A 16,377-nucleotide genomic window follows, 5' to 3' on the forward strand; every position below is an offset into this window, starting at 1 on the left:
TGCCCATGGAGGACACTGGGGGGCGGGACAAGATCACACTCTCCTCCACCTTATGGACAGACTCACCGCAGAGCAAGGCAGAACAGCCTGGAGTAGCTCTATGAGGTACACAGGGAGCTGCAGTCAGTAAGTAATGTGGATAGTTACTTATACTACACACAAAAAAAATTTCTATAAAGTGGCCAACTCCTTTAACCTCTCGAGGAAAAATCCCCAAATGACCTTAAGGACCGCGGCAATCATCAGTTTTTCAGATTTTTCAGTAATGACACCTTTTAATCTACCATAAAATTAATGAGGAAAATCCCAAAATATCAGTTATGGGGTAAAATTGGGGAACAAAATACAACTCCGCTAACTTGGGGGGGTGTCCATGTTTACGTAATGCACTTTATGGTAAAACCGACATGATAACATTATTCTATAGGTCAGTCTGAATATAGCGATATGCATGTTTTACGTTTTTTTTTTGCAAATAGGTATGATTAAAATGGCCCTATTTGGACTCCTATAACAATTTTTTTCACCTATAGGGCTGTTTGGGGCATCATTTTTTGTGCCATGATCTCTACTTTTTATTAGTACCATATTTGTGTAGATTGGACGTATTGATCACCTTTTCTTATTTATTTTTATATAAAATATAATAAAAGCCTATATAACCTACATTAGAACATCAAAATTTGGCCCAATAATAAATAACCTCTATAGGGTCAACCTGATTTTTGATTTTTTATGGGGTTATTATAGGTATAATAAAAGCCTAATCTGGCATTTTTTATTGCTTATTGTTTACTCCGTTCACGATGCAGGAATATTATTGTTTTATTTTAATAAATTGGATATTTACGCATGCTACGTATATAATAAGTTCTTTTGTTTTTATGTTTTATTTATAAAGTGGGAAAGGGGGGTGATTTAAATTTTTATTGGGGGAGGGGCTATGGCATGTCTTTAAAACTTTTTTTTTTACACTTTTTAGGTTCCCCTAGGGGACTTTTCCATTTTTACATTACATTTCTAATACTGATCAATGCTATGCCATAGCATAGCATTGATCAGTGTTATCTGCGATCAATGCATAAAGCCTGCACACGCATGGATCGCCGAGCTAACTGCTGGGAGGAAGGTAAGAGACCTCTGATAGTCAGATACAAAGATCAGAACCCCGCATTACACTGCAGGAGTTACCAATTGGACAGTGACTGGAGTGAAGCTCCTGTCACTGTCTTTTAAAGATCGTGGCACTGCAGAGGTATGTCTGGCCACCGCACGATCGCGGCGTCCCGTTATTAACAGTGAGGACCTGGCTGCTTGTAGAAGCCGGTCCTCACGTTATATGAATTGAGCTCTGCTCCTGAGCTCACTTCATAGCGCTGCTGGACCCACTGGCATACCGGTACATTATTGGTCCTTAAGATACAGGCTCCCAAGGTCCTTAAAGGGTTAAGGAGCTAAAAAAAAGTTGTCACTTTTTAATCATAAAGCAGGCATAAAGCCTTCTTGAATCTGAGCATGTTTCTATACCTTTTTGATTTTCCAAGTAGAGTTACCATATCCTACTTCACTAGAAATTTTTTATGAGCTTTTTTTACAGTTGACTGTCCCGTTCAGCTCAAAGCTAACATTACTTGATATTTAAAACCAGGTTTTTATATGTGCACCTATTTTTTGTTGATTTCTTTCTTTGAAAAGAATTGAAGAAGATTCTGCTACTCTTTCCACCGTCACCTGTATGTTTAAGGCCCTACTGGGTCAAAGAGAGTGCTGCTTCTACTAATGCTTTCACTATCAACTAGTTTGTTCTAAGCCCTACTGTGTTGAAGAGAGTGGTGCATCCACTGTCAACTGGCTGTTCTAGGCCATACTGGGTCCAAGTGAGTGCTGCTGGTGCTACTGTTTCCACTGTCAATTGGCTGTTCTAGACACTACTGGATCCAAGAGTGCTTCTGGTGTCGCCACCTTTAACTTTTTAAATTAGGCCCTGTGAGGTCACTTACATTGTGGCTAATACAGGCAAACCCTTAGAGAGCATGTAAGGTCTAAATAAATCTTACGTCTGTCTGTCTTTGGCCCTGTGAGGTCACTGAGACCTGAGCTGCTATCACTACGCAGCATGTTATTGGGCTGTTGCCATCATCTACTGTGTGTTTTTGCCTCTCTGGGGTCACTTAGATTGCTGACAGTTTCAATGCTGTGACATGTGTCACAAGTTGATGCCCTGGCTGAGGATTTTACACTGTTTTTATACCAGTTTTTGCTGCTTTTCCAATTGAACTAAATGGGACACTTAAACTTGCGTCTTTGCTGGGAAAAAATATATATTTTTGATGCAGGTTTCTTGGCAAAAGAGACCCTGAAGGCCCACTATTGTATCTGCAATCATTTAGTTGATTTAGTGCGGTTTATTTAACGTTGGGTTCAGACAAATTTTTAAGTGTCTGGCAAGCTAAAATTACAGTTGAAGACGAGTGGCAGCCAAGTGTTCCCAGCAGTCTGGTGCTTCCACTTCAGATACAATGCTGAGCCCCGCCTGTGTGTGTTCCACTGCCTTTCATGGTGTAAAATATATTTTTGTAAAAATCTACATTAGGCTCATTGTATAAAGAATGCTAAATTTGGGCCCGAAATACTGTATAGTTCACCATCTGTAATATATTTTAATTACTATTTTGATAAATAAGAATGTTTTATATGATGAAAGAAGGATTAAATATTAGTACTAAAATATTTTAAGTGAAAGATGAGGAGACTGTGTTCATATTGCATTTAATCTACATTTTTGCCAGGAATGGCTGAAATCATGGCAAAAACTACAGCTTTTTATCACGTTTTACACTATTTCCAGAGAAGCAAGGAAAGAACCCAACAAATATACTACTAAACCACAACGTGTGAACACAGAGTGAGGCTGGGTTCACACTTCGTATATTTCAGTCAGTATTGTGGTCCTCATATTGCAACCAAAACCAGGAGTGGATTAAAAACACAGAAAGGATCTGTTCACACAATGTTGAAATTGAGTGGATGGCCGCCATTTAACGGTAAATAACTGCCATTATTTCAATATAACAGCCGTTGTTTTAAAATAACAGCAAATATTTGCCAAATGGTGGCCATCCACTCAATTTCAACATTGTGGGAACAGAGCCTTTCTGTGTTTTTAATCCACTCCTGGTTTTGATTGCAATATGAGGACCACAATACTAACTGAAATATACGTAGTGTGAACCCAGCGTTTACACAGACAGATTTATCTGACAGATTTTTTAAGCCAAAACCAGGAACAGACTATAAACAAAGAACAGGTCATAAAGAAAACACTGAGATTTCTCCTCTTTTCTAATCCATTCCTGGCTTTGGCTTCAAAAACACCATAAGGGTCCTATTACAAGGCCCGATCATAAACTGTAAATGAGCGCTGATCTGCTACTAAGAAATTAGAATGGCAGAATATCAGGCAGCAAGAGCTGCACTGACATTGTTAGCAATGTCCGTGCAGGCCTTTCATTTACTATAAAATAATAAAGTATTAAGTCCCCTTCCCATGTTCCCTGGTGTCCTCGGGCCTTCTTCGGTGTCTGCAGGTCTGCCTTCTCTGCACTGACAGGACGCCAGCCGCTCAGCCAATCACAGACCCAGGAACGTGGCAAGGTGAGTTTTTACTTTATTAATTTATACTACAATCATCAGCCGTCGGCAGGGCATCACTGTAACACACCCGACGCCCGATGATTTTAGGTCAGGAGTCAGGCCCTAAAGAAACGATCAGCCGTTGACCGTTTTATAGGCTGATCTATCTATATTTTACACAGAGCGATTATCGGCCGAAACACCCTATCTATCATATACTGTATCTATCATCTATCTTTGTGTGCATTGTTTATGTATTCATGTGTTCCAGTTCTTCACACACCTAGAAGTAAAATATACCTTCTGCAGATATTTCAATAAAAAAAAAAACTATAAATATAAAAATACTATACTTATAATATACATGTGACAAAGTAATATACAGTGGTACCTTGGTTTAAGAGTAACTTGGATTAAGAGCGTTTTGGTTTAAGAGCTCACAGTCTTTTAAAATGTTCACTTGGTTTAAGAGCATTGCTTTGGTATAAGAGCTCCCTGTACTGGGTGGGAGCGCGAGTGGGGGAGGAGCATGGTCGGCATAGCTGGGTCTACAGCACTGTACTCCGACTATGGAAGTCTCCCTCACCTTCCAAATCATAGCAGATCCACTTCAGGCTGGGGCTTGCATCAGGGGACAGGACTGTGAAGGTAATCTCTCCATAGCTGTAACCCCTCTCTTCCCGGACAGAGAGTGTTGCTATACTGTGCTCACATCTGCCCTGCTCATTCCTTCATTCTCCCTGCAGTCTCTGTCCGTCCTTGTGTTTCCTATCCTCTCCATTATGGGAATCTGCCGCTCCATCCTGTATCTACAAGCTTCAGGTGTGTTAATAGGTTTATGCCTTTACTATACATTAAACTCCACATGCTGATTGCTATACTGTACAGTAACTTATAATATTACATATTCAGCTGTTTCTAAATCTTTTATTTGTTTTACATGTTATTCAGAATAAAGAATCATTTTTGGGATGTGGAACCATTTGTCTGTATTTCAGTGATTGCTTATGGGAAGTTTTGCGTTGGTTTAAGAGTGGATTTCTCGATATCAAGAGAAAGAGGCTAGGAAATGTGGTGTGTATGTGTAATATACACAGTATATATCCAGATCCCAGCTACACCATCGCCTGGAATTATCTTTATGCTTGTTTCACCAGAGCGTATTGGTATACATTGGAGGCAAAATATGTATTATAAGAAATATGAAAGCCATATTTAGCAGTTAACATGTTTACAAATGCAGAAACAGCATAGATTATGTTCTCATCTATGAACATGTGCCGCACTTCACAGATCTCCACAGATCCATATATAAATGGAGTTTAACTACAGATTTTGAATACATTTACACAGACACAGACCAAGGTCTTATTTACACATTCCAAGCATGTTTTGTATATACAGATGGAGTGCAGCGGAACGGAGTTCGAAGTTCTCAGCATCATGTATCAACATAATGCAGGTGGCTGTGATATTGTTTGAATATTTCTGGTACTGTACTGACACAGCTGCGCTGCTCTGAATTTTGTTCTGTTGCACTCCGTTCGTATATACGGACTGTGCATTAAGCGGGTAAATAAGGCCTTAAGCCAGGTTCACAAACAGTAAAATATATGGCCGTAAAATAAAGAGGTAGGGGACGTCAGTTTCTTATCTAAGATCTTTTTATATGTTTTATGTAGTCAATGGCAATATATTTTTCTTTAGGCAGTGTTCACACATGCAGTAACACAATAAAAATGCAATGTAAATACATAATTTAATTGCAGTAATTTCATTGCAGTGCTGCATTATTTTATTGCATTACTGCATCACTTTATTGAAGTAATAAATAATTTAATTGCAGTCTAGCCATGTTGTTTCAGACTCCCCCAGAACCCTAAGCAAAGAGGGACATGACACAGTATTCCAGATGTTGTCTCACTAGAGCTCTAAACAGTAGGATCGCAGTCTTCTACTTCCTGCTGGTCAAACATCTAGATATAAAGGCCACACCATACAATTTCCTTTCCCCACCACCTGGTTGCACTGGTGATTTTAAAGCTGTCAGAAATCACTTCCCCTAAATCCTTTTCTTTTGAAGTCTTTGCCAACACAGAACTGCTGATGTGATACTCGGATAGAGGATTCCTCTTCCTCCCCAAGTGCATTATTTTACATTTAGAAACATTTAGGTGCAGTTTCCATTGTTTGGACCAGATATCGAATAAAGCTAAATCATTTCCCATATTACTGACGCCTCCAGGAATATCAACCCTATTGAACCCTTTTGTGTCATCAGCAAACAGACAAATCTTACCTACCAAACCTTCTCCTATGTCACTTACAAATATATTAAAAAGAATAGGATCCCATGGCACACCACTTGTAACCAGTCTGCTCGGAATATACACCATTAACAACAACCCTCTGATATCTATCCTTCAGCGAACCACAAATCTACTGAACTATCCAGGGATTAAGTCCAATTTTATTCTTTATCAGCTCTTTATGGGCAAATACTTCTATTAGGTGCTATGCAACGATAGTCAATGGTAGAGATCACCAAAGTTCTGAAAAATTCGGTTTTTCAGGTTCACTAATTTTCAGTGTAAAATCTGTGAACTTGTGAACGAACCTTAAAGTGTCACTGTTGTTTAAATTTTTGAAGCTCTCACCTCTGTCTTTATTGTCTTCATTGTTTTCTATGGAGAGGAGAGGGGTGGAGGGAGATGAGGCACCAAAACAGGACAACAAAGAGTTAATTTACAGCTACACCACCAGGCTATCTCTGCTGTCCTCTCTGACCTCTGAATACCGGCTTTCACACAGGTCCCACTATGTAATCCTTTGTTCTCTGCTGGTGACTAATCTCCCTCCTCCCCCCTCCCCTCTCCATAGGTTACACAGGGCCCAACTGATGTAAAAGAGACGAGATTTCCTGATAATGAGCAGTGGATAAGAGAGAGGAGGGGGGGGGGAACCTGGAAAAAGTCTTTTTGAATGCAGATAATGGCATATTTGCCAATAAACCCAATTACAAAGTTTCTTAAAATCGCCTGGACTATTGATTTCTGCAAAAAAAAAAATTGAAACAACAGTGACACTTTAACAAACTGCGCTAAAACAGTTAAAGAATAGTTTAGCTGTTTAAGGCTGGCTTCACACTGCTTTAAAACTGCTTTAAAAAAATGCCATGGTGGGTTTTCCCCCCCAAAACACCTGCAGTCAGATGTTAGCTGCATGTCAATGTAAGTTTATGATCTTCCTTACACACAGGGCTTTTTTCTCTCCCTTCTGATGTTTTTGAAGCTCTTTGGCAGTTTTTCTAAAACGCAGCATGTAGAGGGTGTGACCTTTTTTCTACCATAGACGTCAATGGGATTGTTCTGGTTGTCTCAAAAACTCCATTGCTGTGCGTATGCCATTTTATTCTGGTATTTCTGTCATCTTATGTGGTCCAGCAACTAGGTCACGTGATGGCACACAAAAAAGCCTAAACTACAAAAAAGATAGTTCACACATAAGATCAAAATGCCAGAAAAAATGCAAATGCATGGGAAAAACGCATTGGTAGTTTTTTTGGTGGCCTGAAAAACGCCACACAAAAAGGAATGTTGAGGGTACCCTTAGTGCAGTTTTGGTGCACAACTTACCTGTTTGTGCTCTCCTGGTGTCCTCTACTGTGCCCCCCATATCTCCAGCCCGCTCAATAAATTACTGACTGCAGAGCTGTCCTGGTCAGTCTTAGTCAGCAATTGTTGGATCAAGCTGTAGGTACAGGGACATGGAAGGCACCAAACCAATCATCTGCTGGCCCCTCTGTGATGTCAACACCTCCCCCTCTATATAAGGTGGTTCGTTTACGGAGGTGGCCAGTCGGCTGTGTGTGGAACAGAGAGCAGGGTCGCAGCAGGTAGTTAGAGCAGAGCAGGGAGAGACTAACAGAGCGATTTAGGGACAGAGAGGAGAGGAGGGCTTATTGTGGGTGATTGTTGTAGCTGCCAATCAAGTGTACAGTTTACCAAGTAACTAGGTGCCTATAGGAATTCACTGGGACCAGTGAAGACACAGACCATACTATTCACTTACTGGGCACTGGACACTGTAAACTCCGATTGAGTTATACCAATTCACTGGGATCAGTGAATGGAGCATGCACCTTTCATAAACAGTGCTTGCACTCCACTCCCACTGTGTTGTACAAGTTGGGTTTTATTAGTAAACTGAGTGTGCGCTTTACAAAATCAATGCTCGCTTTCCACTCCTACTGTGTTATACAAGTTAGGTTTCATTAGATTGGATGATTGACTGGCTGATTTGACATTTTTTTTTTATTGTGATTTTCCAATTTTTCCAACTTTTGTGTTAACAAACATGAATTTCTAGCACGCTCAGGTTTGTCTGAACCCAAACAATCTGCATTTGATTACCGGTGGCTGAAGAAGTTAGATGCAGCCCTAGGGAGTCATGGAAAAAATGGATACAGCCTATGGCTATGTTCCCCCAATGGCTTTTTTACGCAATTTTTTTATCATTAAAAACATCTGTCTTTATCAAAAGATGGACATTTTCCACGTACCAAAGACGTCCTGGGAACATAGCTTATGACTATCCATGTTTTCCAGGGAGCCTTGGGGCTGCATCCAAGCTCTTCAGCCGCCAGTTATCAAATGCAGAGCATTCAGGTTCGTATAAACCTGGGCATGCTCATGATTTGCTCAAGCGAGCTACTGTTGTGATCAAAACATAAAAAGGAATAGGCTGATCATGTGGTTTATTCTGTCAACAAAGCAAAAACTGTAGTATGTGAGCTCAGCTTTATTTATGGTAGTTATTTGCACAAAAAAGAAGAAAATGGAGAGCGGATACTAATATCATGAATAAGGGTGGGTTCACACTACGAAATTTTTGCGGATAAACTCTGCGTAATTCCGTCGGCTGTCCGCACGCACAGCGGCGCGCCTTTCCGCCAGCTCCATAGACACCATTCTATGGGCAGGCGTATTCCGCTATCCGCCGAAAGAAGTGACATGGCTTCTCAGATATATGAGTTTACTCACTGTTCGGAGGGGAGTAGTAGCCAGACCTCCGGGCTAGGAACATCCTTTTCTTATATCTACTTATGACATTGGGAACACCATGGCTGCTCGAACTCCAACTTGTCCAGCTCAGCTGTAGCACCACCTTACCACCAGGGGCGGATTAACTTTACCATAGGTCCCGGGCTGTTCACCAAGCCTGGCCCCCCCCACCCCACTGTAACTATGGCAGCACTAGCCTTGCGTTTATAGTACAGTATAGATAATGTCATGATGTCCTGATTTGTGCAAAATTGCCATAAAAAACTGTGATTTTTTTGCAAATCATGGCGGAAGTGTAGCCAGGAGACAGTACACCACTCAAAGTATTTTTGGGTGGTCATGGGCCCCCAGGAGCTCAGGGCCCCGGGCTGCCGCCCGAAACGCCCCTGTTATAATCCACTACTGCTTACCACACACCTTACCACACACCTTGCCCAGGGAATGCTTCAGACACGTTAAACCTTCTTGATCTTCACCATTCACTAACTATATATTACTGGTACTTCCGGTAAGTAGAAAACATTTATTTAAACCCAATCCAACGCGCATCGGTGGAAACACTGTACCCTTCTTCCTCAGTTATTGGTTTGAAGTGTCTGAAACATTCTCTGTGCTATAAGGTGTGTGCTACTGCTGAGCTGGACACAGTGGCGTAGCTACCATGGGGGCAGGGTACACCACTGCTATGGGGCCTGGGCCATAAGGGGGCCTGGGCCCCTGCTGGAAAAGGTAAGCCTGCTTCCATGGTGCTGCCACACACTGCCCTGCCCGCATATCGCTCCCCCCAGAGGGCGCCCTGGTGCCTTTCTAAGCAGCTGGAGCTCGGTGCCCTGACATTGCTGCCTCCATGCACCTCCCGTGCAGTCTGCTATCCTGCCCTTCCTCTCCTACCTCCTAGCCGGTACTCTGCACTCTGCTGTCTTGCATAGCAGAGCTGATCACCACAGTGCATGTGCACAGGGAGAAGTGAGCACTTTGGCTCATGCGGCACTTCCTCCATCCTGCAGGGGGCGGCAGATTTCAGACAGTGCAGTCCTCTCTGAAGTAACAAAGCAGGTATTAGTCTTTACAGGAGCTACTTTACCAGTAAGTTCCTGGCAATCAACAGGGGTGAGGAGGAAGATGAGAAGAGGTAAGATGAAAAAAGGTCAGTCTCCTCTGTGTAACAGATCAAGACAGCCTTCAGCCGGTAATTCTGTTACCTCTTCTCAGGGTGTCAGTCTGCAGCAGCGGTCGGGGGAGGGAGGGAAAAGCTTGGTCTTCATTGCATTCTATCCTGTATAGACATCTAATAGCAGGTCAGGACGATAACAGTCTCTATAGTCCTGTGGCTTTATCCTGTATTATCACTAAAGGACCCCAGATTCCCCCTCACTCCTCTCCTTAGATCAGGCATGTCCAAACTTTTTTCGAAGAGTGCCAAATTTTATGAAGTGAACATGTGCGGGGGCCGACCATTTTGCTTGACATTCTTTGGACCATTAAAATGAATGCAAATAGACTTTTTTTACAAAGTTTATTGAAAACGGCACACTTTTTATACTTAAAAAATCCCGGGGCACACCACCAACCAAAATGGCACAAAATGACACTAAAACAGTACATATTATACATATAGTTAATAATATAGATTCTAAATGTATTTATACTCACTCAGTGTGAAACCTGGGCCTGTTTCGATAAACACAAAAGGGATATCCCTGTTTCTCTCCCCTATCCCCATGTTTCTCTCCCCCTGCTTCTCTCCCGTTTCTCCCCCATCCCCATGTTTCTCTCCCCCCTGCTTCTCTCCCGTTTCTCCCCATCCCCATGTTTCTCTCCCCCCTGCTTCTCCCCCATCCCCATGTTTCTCTCCCCCCTGCTTCTCCCCCATCCCCACGTTTCTCTCCCCCCTGCTTCTCCCCCATCCTCATGTTTCTCTCCCCCCTGCTTCTCCCTCATCCCCATGTTTCTCTCCCCCCTGCTTCTCCCCCATCCTCATGTTTCTCTCCCCCCTTCTTCTCCCTCATCCCCATGTTTCTCTCCCCCTTGCTTCTCCCCCATCCCCATGTTTCTCTCCCCCCTGCTTCTCTCCCCCATGTTTCTCCCCCATCCCCATGTTTCTCTCCCCCCTGCTTCTCCCCCATCCCCATGTTTCTCTCCCCCCTGCTTCTCCCCCATCCCCATGTTTCTCTCCCCCCTGCTTCTCCCCCATCCCCATGTTTCTCTCCCCCCTGCTTCTCCCCCATCCCCATGTTTCTCTCCCCCCTGCTTCTCCCCCATCCCCATGTTGCTCTCCCCCCTGCTTCTCCCCCATCCCCATGTTGCTCTCCCCCCTGCCTCTCCCCCATCCCCATGTTGCTCTCCCCCCTGCTTCTCCCCCATCCCCATGTTGCTCTCCCCCCTGCTTCTCCCCCATCCCCATGTTGCTCTCCCCCCTGCTTCTCTCCTGTTTCTCCCCCATCCCTGCTCACCTTCCTTGAGATGCTCGCCGCGGGCGCCGTCCTCCTCACCTACTGGCCTGGACGTGCTCCTCCAATCAGGTGAGACCGGGAGCGTGGTGCGTGGCGCACCACGCTCCTGGTATTTCCTGATTGGAGGAGCACGTCCGGGCCAGTAGGTGAGGGGGACGGCGCCCGCGGCACACTGGTTGGAAAACACTGCTCTAGTGCACGGGAAAGGAAAGCCGAAATCTCGTACATCGCGAGATTTCGGCTTTCCTTTTCTGTGCACTAGAGTGGCGTGTTGCTGCCGGATACCTGGGGGGCCGTAAAAGTTCGGAATGCGGGCCGCAAATGGCCCGCGGGCCGGACTTTGGACATGCCTGCCTTAGATGAAATACTGTATATGAGGGAACCCCTGTTTTTACAGACTTTCAGCATCAGATCAAGCATGATAAAGTGAAACAGTGATGTTGTATTGTAGTTCTGCAGTAATTCTGGTCCTGTCTGCCTATACCATAGATGCCAGCCCATACAGGACACAAGAGCTGTGTATGTTACCTGCAGATTTGCACAAGTAACCTCCTCAGCAGTGCACTACAAATCAGGGCCGGGACAAGGAGTTTTGGTGCCCTAGGCAGAGAAGGCAAATGGCGCCCCCCCCCCCCCCCCCCCCCCCCACATTAGAATTGGTGCTCCCCGCACAGTATAATGCCCTGAATGTACCCCCACACTGTATTAAGAGCCCCAATACATACAGTAGTTACCTTATAACACTATTTCCACCATACAGTGATTACATATTACATGAAAACTGCTCTGAACAGAACAGAAAGATATCCGCAATGATACCATTCCATAATACCGCCACACCATGACCCCTATCACTACAACCCTATAACTGAGCAGTTACATCCAGTGACTCACATGGGCCGTCTTCTCCGATCTGTCACATTTTCTTTTTCCCTCCATCCAGCCTGGGCCACCTAGAAGTCGTCTTCTGGCTGTGAATCTTCTCTCCAGAATCTGTCAGAGAAACATTTTAGGCTCCAACACATACAGTAGTTAGCCCCCCTCTGTACCCCTATATAGTAGTTACACTCCTCTGTGCCCCCATAGTTTTAAGGTGTCCCTGTGCCCCAGTATTGTAGTAAAGCCCCTCTGTGCAGCCCCAATATAGTATAGACTGCTGTGTGCTGCCCCCAGAAATATATAGACCCCCTGAGTACTCCCCCATAAATATATAGATCTCCTGTGTGCTCCCCCAGAAGTATATAGACCCCCTGTGTGCTCCCCAGAAGTATATAGAACCCCTGTGTGCTCTCCCAGAAGTATATAGACCCCGTGTGCTCCCCCAGTTATATATATAAATCCCCTGTGTGCTGCCCCCAGTTATACATAGACCCCCTGTGTGCTCCTCCAGTTATATATAGACCCCTGTGTGCTCCTCCAGTTATATATAGACCCCTGTGTGCTCCCTAACCCTTCCCATATAACAGTAATTCTCCAAAACAGACAAAAAAAACCCACTTATACTCACCTGGGCCATGCGTCTTCTCTTCACTGCACTCTTGTGGCAGAGTTACCTGCGGTCACAAGAGGCCGCTCTCCCCATCGCATAACAGTGCACTAACACACCCCTGACCCTGCAGAGCATCACATAACAGTGCACCCACACACCCCTGACCCTGCAGAACATCTCATATCTATGCACCCACACACCCCTGACCTGCAGAACATCTCATATCTATGCACCTACACACCCCTGACCTGCAGAACATCTCACATCTATGCACCCACACACCCCTGACCTGCAGAACATCTCATATCTATGCACCCACACACCCCTGACCTGCAGAACATCTCACATCTATGCACCCACACACCCCTGACCTGCAGAACATCTCACATCTATGCACCCACACACCCCTGACCTGCAGAACATCTCACATCTATGCACCCACACACCCCTGACCTGCAGAACATCTCATATCTATGCACCCACACACCCCTGACCTGCAGAACATCTCACATCTATGCACCCACACACCCCTGACCTGCAGAACATCTCACATCTATGCACCCACACACCCCTGACCTGCAGAACATCTCATATCTATGCACCCACACACCCCTGACCTGCAGAACATCTCATATCTATGCACCCACACCCCTGACCTGCAGAACATCTCATATCTATGCACACCCCCCCCTGCAGAACATCTCATATCTATGCACACACACACACACACACCTGCAGAACATCTCATATCTATGCACACACACACCCCTGCAGAACATCTCATATCTATGCACACACACACCCCTGCAGAACATCTCATATTTATGCACCCACACACACCTGCAGAACATCTCATATCTATGCACACCCCCCCCTGCAGAACATCTCATATCTATGCACACACACACACACACACCTGCAGAACATCTCATATCTATGCACACACACACCCCTGCAGAACATCTCATATCTATGCACACACACACCCCTGCAGAACATCTCATATTTATGCACCCACACACACCTGCAGAACATCTCATATCTATGCACACCCCCCCCCCTCCCCCTCCCCCTCCCCCTCCCCCTCCCCCTCCCCCCTCCCCCCCCCCCCCCCTCCCCCTCCCGACCAGTGCCCTCAGTGTGGCTTACCTCCTGCTGATCTTATACACTGCCCTCACTGCCTCATAAACAGCCTAGGAAACTAGCTGCCTCATAGAGCCTAGCAAAGGAAGATAGCTCCTCCCACACTGGTCACATGGGCATGATGTCATCAAAGGTCCTTTACACCTCCTGGACACTATTCCTGCTGCTGTATGTAACAGTTACAGTGCAGGGCGGGCAGGGGGCGAGCGGGGGGGTAGGATGGATGGGTAAATAAATTACTTACCCATCCAGATGGCGCCCCCTGACGTTTGGCGCCCTAGGCCATCGCCTACCCCTGCCTACTCTTTGTCCCGGCCCTGCTACAAATGGACATTTCCCTGGAATCTGACCTGCACTGTAGACTATAAAATCACCCGTCACTTATCATTGTGGACCATGTAGAGGGCTTCAAGATAAATGTAGATAAGAGTATACAGAGTGTCACACAACACTATGTGCAATACAATAGGCTATATACACAAAAGTATATACATCACAGTTCACAGTGTTTGGTGGTGGCATATGTCTTGTGCTTCGCATGGGGGGCCCCGACTAGTTTTTTGCTATGGGGCCCTATGAATGCTAGCTACGCCCCTGGCTGGACAAGTTGGAGTTCGAGCAGCCATGGTGTTCCCAATGTCATAAGGAGATATAAGAAAAGAATGTTCCTGGCCCGGGGGGAGTCTGGTTACCACTCCCCTCAGAACAGTGAGTAAACTCATATATCTGAGAAGCTAAGGTCATTGATTGTTATTTATGATACCAGTATCCGCTCTCCATTTTCTTCTTTTGTGTGCAAATATCTCCAATACTAGGAGACCTTGAGCCTGTCCGGGAAGATTGCAGCGGATCTGCATGTGTAAACTGTTTTGGCCGTTTACATCTAGTGAGTGGTGAACATTTTCATCACTCACCAAGTGTAAGTTTTGATTGCTGACTTCTGAGATTCCTACTGGGAGAACAGTTCCGCTCCCGATTGTTACTATTATTTTTTCTGTGCATTTCAGATAATATTTATGGTAGTGGGGATGGAAAGAAAGAAAGGTGTAGTTGCAAGATGTACCATTGGATGACGTGGTTTGGGTTTAAAAAAAAAAAAAAAGATACGATAGTTCCAGCTAATCCAGTACAATTGACGGATGTATTTACCATTCAGAGCAGAGACATTGGAGACTTCTAAAATTGGAAATAAGGTTTATAAAAGTTAAGTGGCTTTTAAATTGGCCCAATAAACATATGCAGAAATGCTCGTCCTGCTGCGATCAACAGAATAAGAAGTAACATAAGTGTTACAAAAGAACATAACATAAGTGTTACAAAAAAATGATCCCTTACACAGCACTACAGACTGAAAGATAAAAAGGTTATAAGAGTCAGAATAATTTTATGCATGTTCCTTTTCTTATTTTTATTTTTTTTGTAGTAGTAGTTAAAGGAAACCTGTCACCCCCCTGACAGGCTCCCGACCCCCCCCCCCCCGTTAGATCCCCCTATACTTACCTCATCGCGCCGGGTCCCGCTTCCTGATGCGGTCGGGTCACGGAGATTTCAGCTGCCGAAGCCCGGCGCACGCGCTCACAGGAGGGTCCGATGCCCATAGAGAATGACGGAGCATCAGACTCCCCATTCATTCTCTATGAGCATCTGACTCTCCTGTAAGCGTGCGTGCCGGGCTTCGGGCGCTGAAATCTCAGTCACCCAACCGGCTCAGGAAGCGGGACCCGGCGTGATGAGGTATGTATAGGGGGATCTAACGGAGGGTCGGGAGCCTGTCACCCCGGCACAGGGGGTGACAGGTCCTCTTTAAATAAGATTAAACATATATACATTGGCTATGTTAGTAATCATATTGGGGGATATTTATTAAGTCCAGCGTTTTTTGCGGCAGACTAAAAGAGAACCTATCATCTAAATTTAACTGTCCCTGTTATAAAAGGTTATCTTTCCCTAAGTCTATATCTAAAGATACAGACTGCTTTTGCAGTCTGTAATCTTATACTTTACCTAATCCTTCGTAGCAGTGCAGTAAGGCCGGGCGCCGCCATCCTAATGACGTCACTTGCGTTCCAGCGGTGCGTTTCAGCGGTGAAACGAACCGCTGGAACGCAAGTGACATTATCAAGATGGCGCCCAGCCACACTGCACCGCTACAGAGGAGTAGGTAAAGTATAAGATACAGACTGCAAAAGCAGTCTGTATCTTCATAAATAGTCTTCATGAAGATACAGACTGCCTTTGCAGTCTGTATCTTATACTTTACCTACTTCTTCATAGCAACGCAATAAGGCCGGGCGCAATCTTGATTCTGTCCCTTGCGTTCAGACGGTGGAACGCACCACTGGAACGCAAGTGACGTCATCACCGCTATGAAGGATTAGGTAAAGTATAAGATACAGACTGCAAAGGCAGTCTGTATCTTCATAAATAGTCTTCATGAAGATACAGACTGCTTTTGCAGTCTGTATCTTATACTTTACCTACTCCTCTGTAGCGGTGCAGTAAGGCCGGGCGCCATCTTGATGACGTCACTTGCGTTCCAGCGGTGCGTTCCACCGTCGGATCGCAAGGGACGGAATCAAGATGGCGCCTGGTCTAG

General features: G+C 44.8%; 1 protein-coding gene across 1 annotated transcript in view; it reads left to right on the top strand.

Annotated features, from left to right (window-relative positions):
• Nucleotides 1-16,377, top strand: part of EFNA2 (ephrin A2) — a 459,103-nt gene that overhangs the window by 440,133 nt on the left and 2,593 nt on the right. The window lies entirely within an intron of this gene.

The sequence above is a fragment of the Dendropsophus ebraccatus genome, chromosome 3 (genome assembly GCF_027789765.1).
Source record: "Dendropsophus ebraccatus isolate aDenEbr1 chromosome 3, aDenEbr1.pat, whole genome shotgun sequence".
NCBI classification, from domain to species: domain Eukaryota; kingdom Metazoa; phylum Chordata; class Amphibia; order Anura; family Hylidae; genus Dendropsophus; species Dendropsophus ebraccatus.